This window comes from Rhagoletis zephyria, unplaced genomic scaffold, assembly GCF_001687245.7.
Source record: "Rhagoletis zephyria isolate East Lansing unplaced genomic scaffold, Rhagoletis_zephyria_1.1 Rzeph_scaffold_14388, whole genome shotgun sequence".
NCBI lineage: Eukaryota > Metazoa > Arthropoda > Insecta > Diptera > Tephritidae > Rhagoletis > Rhagoletis zephyria.
Genome location: NW_016171457.1, coordinates 5,853 through 13,593, shown reverse-complemented (window position 1 = coordinate 13,593; position 7,741 = coordinate 5,853). Strand labels below are relative to the sequence as shown.

At 36.2% G+C, this 7,741-nt stretch overlaps 1 long non-coding RNA gene across 1 annotated transcript; it reads right to left on the bottom strand.

Moving 5' to 3' along the window:
• Positions 1-1,596: 1,596 nt before the first annotated feature.
• On the bottom strand, positions 1,597-4,757 carry LOC108378556 (uncharacterized). Its single transcript, XR_001849423.1, has 3 exons — positions 4,746-4,757; positions 4,707-4,708; positions 1,597-1,690 (listed from the first exon to the last, which is right to left on the bottom strand). It is a non-coding gene; the product is annotated as an uncharacterized LOC108378556 (long non-coding RNA).
• Positions 4,758-7,741: the final 2,984 nt, after the last annotated feature.

The window sequence follows — 7,741 nt, the reverse complement described above, 5'->3', positions numbered from 1 at the left end:
GCGCGGGGTGAAACCCGCGGGTATAAGCTAGTATGTACATAAATGGTTTCATCTAGGGGGAAAAAATATATGTTATCGAAGTCCCTTAATTAAAAAAAAATATTTACTACATGTCTTGCAGATATGCCTTGAGGAGAGATTCCTAAAGCAGTTAGTCTTCATAAAACACTTCATTTTCACTTAAGATTTTTCCCAAATTGTCCACCGATATCATTTATATTCAGAATGCAAATGCTGCATTGTAACACATTTACCAAAAATCGCTGGTAACTTCCTGAAAAGAATACGAATGTTTTTGAAACTAGTTTACGAAAAGAATGTTCAAAGCTCTATTCACCTTGAGCTACAAATTTCGAAATTGCAATCCGTAGATTCTCTCAAGGATTTGCCTTTTTGCGAAGGCTGCTCATCAATAGTCTTTGCGAATCGACGCGAGTGTCTTTGTAACATAGCTATGCTACAGGAGATGAAATGTAATCCAAATTGGAGCTGGTATTTTTTTTTGCTATCACATACTTCCATTTTCACTATTTATCACCATTAAAATGGACTATTTACCACCATTAAAATGCAAGAAAATTTTGACAGCTGCTGTTGTTGTACAGCGCCACTTCCGGGCGGGTAAAATACTAAAATTTAGGCTAAGTTATTTTTAGCGAAAGGGAGGACAGAACCGCAATTTTTGGGGATAGCCAAAAATTCGGATAAAATGTTAGCTTTCGCATTTTAGCACATTTTAGCGATAGCGAAAGTTAGAATCCGGCTGCTGGTCGACAAAGTCGGCTTTGATTTCTAAAACAACTTCATCAGTAAGAAACGGGATAATAAGTCCATAATATTCGTCTTTGTTTGGTAAACAATTGCAAAAAAGGCGCGTTTTTTTCTTCTAAGAGTTTCATGGAACTTTCGCAAATATCAACAGCCCCAAATTTGTTACTTGCAAACGGTGACAGGTAATAAGATCAACGGAAATAAGGTCAATTGACTTTATTTCCCACCCTGGTGCGAAATAAAGTCAATTGACATTATTACCTTTATAATAAAATCCATTGACATTATTTCTCCTTCAAACATTAAATTTGTTTAGCTTCGCGGCGGCGCGCGTCAGCGCGCAACACCGCACGCGCCGCGCTCGCGCCCCGAGTACTCCGCGCGACCGACAACGTGTCAATAACGCTTTGAAAGTGTAACTTTGTTTGATTGCTGTCTAACGGTAATTTTTATTTTACAAAAACAAAGTGAAGTTTCTGTTATTTTGGAGTATTCCCTACAGAATGGCATCAAAAAATAACAACTGCGTTTACGAAATTTAAATTTCGCACAGCCAAATGAATCATTTGACCTAATGTGCAACGGTGCAGATCTGATGACCTGGACAAAAAATTGCTTCGCGTATTAAATATATAAATTAAAAAAAAGAAGTATAAAGAGGTGACAACCTTCTGTTTATATATTTCTATTTGAAAGCAATTTCAGTCCCCTTTCATTCGATACCAAATTTGATTGATTTGGATAAGCGGTTTGTTAATTATTACGAAAAGACTTTTATTCCGGACCTAAAAAATATTTGGCCAAATTTAACTTTTATTGCTGGACTTAAAAAATAAAAGTGCGGGTTGACTGATTATTTTATTCCAAATAAAATAAAAGTCCAAAGATAACCTTTTTCTAAGGACTTTTATTATAGAAGCTATCCCGACCCCTGCTTTCTTCCTGAGAAACGCAGAATTTGTGAAAGGGTTTAGACTGAATCGAGAACAGTGTGAAATTGTGCTTGAAGATATAAGCCCAGTAATCGTGAATAAAACCATTCGACAATTTTTTAGAATTTCTTTACTTTCGTTAACTTTTTGTAAATAATGCAACTTTTTCAACATTATTTGTTTTTCAGCCTTATATAATTAATAACACATGTTTTATTTTTCACAGCAAGTGCTAAACGTCCGCCAAAAACAAATGCTCGTAATAGAGCTATTGTTAATAGGGATACGAATTTCGATACGATACTATATCGATATTTTTTCATTCGTTGCCGATACTTTTTAATCAATAGTTTTCAAACGATATTTTTTGGAATCGCGTACCAGAACCCTTGTATCGTAACGAATCGCAAAGGCGCATTACAAAGTTATTGTATCTGACGTCACGTTACGAAACATTACGCTGCTAAAATCTCCATTGATACTTTTTTGTTAATATTGTTTTTGAATTAATTTTTAACGCAAATATAATATGAATTTTATGTCGAATATATTTTTTATTTTGACTTAAGCGCACCCTAGCGGTTCCATTTATTGCAAATCTATGTCGTACTATGACTTATCGCTGAAAAAGCCCATATGTCTATGCTTTGCAATTGATATGTAAAGCAATATGGTTATATTTTGGGCTTTACAGAGTCTAATATTCAGATTTAATTTTTTGAATTTGGTATTGATATCGGGAATATCGTTGTTTTCTTTGAGTAAACATTTTTTTATTTTATTTTTTTATACTTATGCTTACTGACAAAACCCACCCTATTCGAATAATTTCCATTAGTCGATTTTCAGATTACTCGATAGTGAGCGGTTAGACGAAAATGATGTATATTAAAGAGCAAACCAAAATGAATCTACAAATGCTTGTAGAAACTACATTTACAAATGGAGAATATTTCCCTGATAGCTACAAGTGCATAAAATAATTTTGTGTTACAAAAAATTATAGAACTTGCAGCTACAAGCGAATCCTTAATAACTTGTAGACTTTTTACAATTGTAAACTTTGAGTTACAGTTATAAGTTCTTCATCATCTAATCATTACGCTTGTAGTTAAAAATATTAAATGTCCATATGGTGTACTATTATTATGAACTGTTGGGAGCAATTTGGTGCTGTATCGGCTGCTGCTCCGAACAGCCTTCCCCGTTGAAAGAATCGGGCTTTTAACAGAATCGTTAACGGGAAGGACGCACAGCTTATTGACTGCTAGGCGCATGATGCCAGTCGACGTGCGCAGGACAGCTACTCCTGCAACACCGTCTACACCGGGGAAAATTTCGGCCACGCGAGCTAGAGGCCATTTTAGGGGCGCCAAGTTTTCATCCTTGATGCACATAATATCATTGACTTTAATGTTTTTCTGCGGTGTACGCCACTTTGCGTGCTGATTTAGAAGAGTCAGATACTCTTGACTCCACCGATTCCTGAAGATCTGTTGCATATGGGTGATGCGCTGCCACCGATCGAGACGATTTTAGTTCAGAAGTGGGAGAGCAGGTTCAGGCAAAGTTGTAAGCGGCCCACCATTACGAAAATCTCTGGCGTCAGGACGTCTAGATCGTTGGGATTTTCTGAAATCGGTACAAGAGGTCTAGAATTAATGACAGCAGCGATTTCGCTTACCAATGTATGCAATTGGTAAAACTAACAAGGAAAGAGCCGATTGTACTATAAAAATGTTGTTTAGCTGTTTCCCACAACCCGTCAAAATGTGGAGGTATAAATCGTCAGTCGAAGCCATTATTGAGAAAGAAAGCGACCACCTACTCGAATATATTCGAAGTCATCCAGAAATGGTGATAACGAAGCGATACTGCTGGATAACCAGAACTGTGCTCTTTGAACGATGCGAACCAACAGATGAGTTCCACGATTAATATCTTCAGCTGGAAGCTGTCATGTTGGCAATTTTTTTATGTTGATGAACTTGTTCACGTACCCGAAAATGCGCTGCATCATTGCGAATGAGTTGGTGTACTTAAAAGTTAGCGATATGTCGACTCAATCGTTTGACGTAAGCAGAACTCTTTGACGAACTTCTTGAAGTTTTAGTTGAGTTACGGAATTTTTAGGCCATTGGTTATCCGTTTCTCTCAAAGATGATGGTGCTTGCATCCAAAGAGCTGACCCAGAGAGTTCTCGTGGTGTCGCTCCTTTCGACATGATGTCAGCTGGGTTCATGACTGTAGGGACATATCGCCACACCATGTCAAGTGTGAGCTGCTGTGTAGCGCTGATACGGTTCGCGATAAATACGTTGAATTTGGGCGATTCTTCTTGGAGCCATGAACGCACGACTGCCGAGTCTCACCAACAATAAACACGACAATCAAAAAATTTAATTTATTTTTAACTCACCCACTAATTGCGCGAGCAGAGCAGCCGTACAAAGTTCCAAGTTCCGGAGCAGATGTGTTTGAACGTTTTCATCTTTGATTGAGTGAATATAAATGCAAGCACCATATTCTTCAAGGCTTGCATCGAAAAATCAATGAATTTCGAGGGCGGAGCATGTAACGCGGAAATGAAGACTGCTGTACATCTGCGAATTCAGCACGAAATGCGGACAAGGCCATTTCTAGAGAGTGTGGCAAGCTTTCATCCTATTCCAACTTGTCCCTTCAAATACGTTGCAATATGATTTTCGCTTTAGTCAGAGTAGGACCGATTATTACGAGGGGATCGTGACAACGAGCTATTGTGGACAAAGCAGAGCGCTTAAAATTCCTCTTAAATCCCAGTCTCGGCGTGAATGAGAACAAAAAACAGTCTTTAACGGGGTCCCAGACCAGTCCCAGAGGTTTAGTGAATTCACTGCCTTCGTCGAATTTCAGGAAGCCTTCTCTACCAACGTTGGGAATGCAGCAATGAATATTAGGGTCATTTGCATAGTTGAGAATTACCTCAGGAAAGAAGGCTAGTAGCTGCTTGATATCACTCACTTCTTCTACTGAGTTGACTCCGGATAGCAGGTCATGAACGTAAAAGTCCCGAAGTAAGAGCGTAAGACCAAGTGGGAAGGCCGAAGATTCGTCGAACGCGAAAATGCAAAAGTATACGATGCTTCGATTGGCAGGGCAGAGGACCCACAAAACATACAACCACCTAACAAGCCATTAGAAGCAATAAACGATTTTCTTTTACTTGTACTCACGATTCTCCCAGTCTTACAAGCTTGACTGGATTAATTAATTCCCGCAGCTTGCCCACTGTGACACCTACCTTGTCTAGACCAAAGATCTCCCTAATGTGGGCCTGAAATATAAGTCTTTTATTATCGAAACGTTTTCAAAGAATGTCTATTACAATGTGATAGTTAGCATGTTTTGTTTTAGTTTATGTCCAGAGATCTAACTGTATCCAGAGCTGCACCATTCAAACAAGAATGCAGGTGTGGTGGAGTTTATCACCATTCGTAATGTCGCCGTCCTTATCTATGATGGACATGAACATTGCACCACTAAATTTAGGTAGCGTCAACTGCGGCAACCGAGTACGGTTAACAAATCACAATAGAGCAGTTTTTTCACTTAACAATCTTACCCTTCAGGTCGCGTATTTTTTAGCCAAGTTTGTGTTGTTGCTTTGCGTGCATTTCGTCATTTAATCGAGTTTTCTTTTGTAGCTCGGTTGCCAAAGAATGCACCTAATGTGGCTGTCAAACTATCAAATAGAAGGCAATAGATGTTGTACCGCACTGCATATGCCCGTCTACAGACGGTTTTCGCGGAAGGTGCACGGCCGGTTGCACAAGCAAATATATAATGCGTTGCTAACTTAATCTCTATGTGTTTTCAGAAAACTACTTTATGTTTTGGTAAATCTCAAATAACTGTTATATAAAAAATTTAAACTAAAAAATCATTCTGAGAAAGCAGTCACACACATATACTTTCAAATGCCAAAGTGCTTAATTTTTTGAGCTTTTTTTTCATTGAAAATTTTTTGATTGAAAATTTTTACCCAAAAGCTATGAAGTAGCAGTTACTTTTTAACCCGTACAATCCAATTCAACTTAATGTGTTATTTTATGACTTTTATTTTTTTAACCAGAAATAAAAGTTCTATTATGACAGATATTTTTTTCTGCTTTTCGTAACAGTTATACTTGGACTTCTATTTTTCTGTCCTAAAATAAAAGCCTATATATGACAAAAAATTTAATTATCGTTGGAGAAAGTCACCTTAAGACTTTTATGTTTAGTAAAACATAATAAAAGTCCTTTATCTTAATTTCTGTTTTAAAATATTTTCTGTATAGTTTTAGACTAGTAGAGCAGTCTATAGAAAATTCATAGTTTTATGTCACATCTTCTGCCCAATTCATTGTGCATGCCAAATTTTTTGTCTAGTTTGATGTTTATTTTTCCATAAACAAAAATAACGATATTAAAACAAAATTAAGTATTGTCGATGTGTCGTTCTGTTTGTAACCAAATTATGTTACATATTGTGTATAACGTGTTTATAATGGGGTGTTTATTTTTAAAAACATAATTTTCCCAATTTATCTACTGATAAATTTGTTCTCATATCACTTAAAACCGTATCGTCGCTGCGCCAACAAAAACAGTTATGTGATTTTTGTCAATTTTTTTTATTGCATATTTTATTAACACTATATATTGCGCACATTTCTGCATTTGGCGTTTTCTTATATCTCTTTTGGTTTAGAACTGATCAAAAACAGCTATGTGCTCGCAGTATTAGAAATACTCTGAAACGGGTATACACTTACTTGCTTATAACTGTCTTTGATCGCAGATGAGCGTGCTTTGATTTCGATGTAAAAAATATTTATAAACCAACTAACACATATGTACATATGTATGCACATACCATTTACACTACATAGATTCTACTATGTACTATTTAATTTGATCGCTTGCAATTGAAATTCAACAATTAACAAAGGTAAAAAGTATGGAGGTAGACACCGTCCACTCTACATTAGAAAATGTATTCAATCCACCGATATATTCACCAATGGATTACATAAGTCGTATGCGATAGGCGAGGCCATCACATCCTTATATTGTTAATTATTTAGAGTATACATATGAAATTATTTCTTGTATATACGAGCTTTCATTGGATATCACCTATCGAAACTCTGAAAAAGTGCATTGGGTCAAGAAAAAACAGTTCGCATCTCGGGTAATTTCATGGTTTGTACAAAGTATGTGTCCACTCATCCCTTTGCATTAATTTTTATTACAAAAATCCAATAAAAACGTTTCTGACCATTTTTCATTACATAACAGGAGCAACGGGCCATTAAATAATAGAGTCCTCAACTTCTATACATTGCATCTAGGCCTAACGGCAGTATTATGTCCAAATTGCATACGATTCCATACCGCTAACAGAAAATTTAAATCGTGTATAACAGCTATGTGCTTTAAAGCGGCGCAAATGTTGATCACGTCGCAATTGGTCAAAATCAGTAGCATATTTTTAATATAATTTTTTTTTAATACCACACTTTCAAAATATTGCCTATTGGAACCAGGAATCAGTTTTTTTGCTCTCCAGAAAAGTTATTAAAAAAAACATAACTGTTTTTGTTGGCGCAGCGACGATATATGAGACATTCTTTTTCATATCGAACACCAAATTTGATGTGACACTTTCGATTAGCTTAAAATTTTTTTATGGGTTCTATATATGAAATAAGCTAACTCGTGTTCGAGGAATCTTTTTTCTTTTGTTTTCTTCAGAGATATGATCTGTCAAAGTTTGAATTTTTTCGGGGTTCTGACTAATCATGTACTACTTCAGAGACTTCGTCTTACCATCGTTTTTAAGCTAAAAAAACGGGCATTTTTACATAAGATGGTCAAGATTGTCCTAATGCTAACTTATATCCCTTAAATGCTCATAGTGACCGATTTAAGTGAAAAAAATGTATTATATGTAAAACGCTAAAGAAAAAATAACTGCATTTTTAATTTTTTTAATTTTCCGATTTTTACCA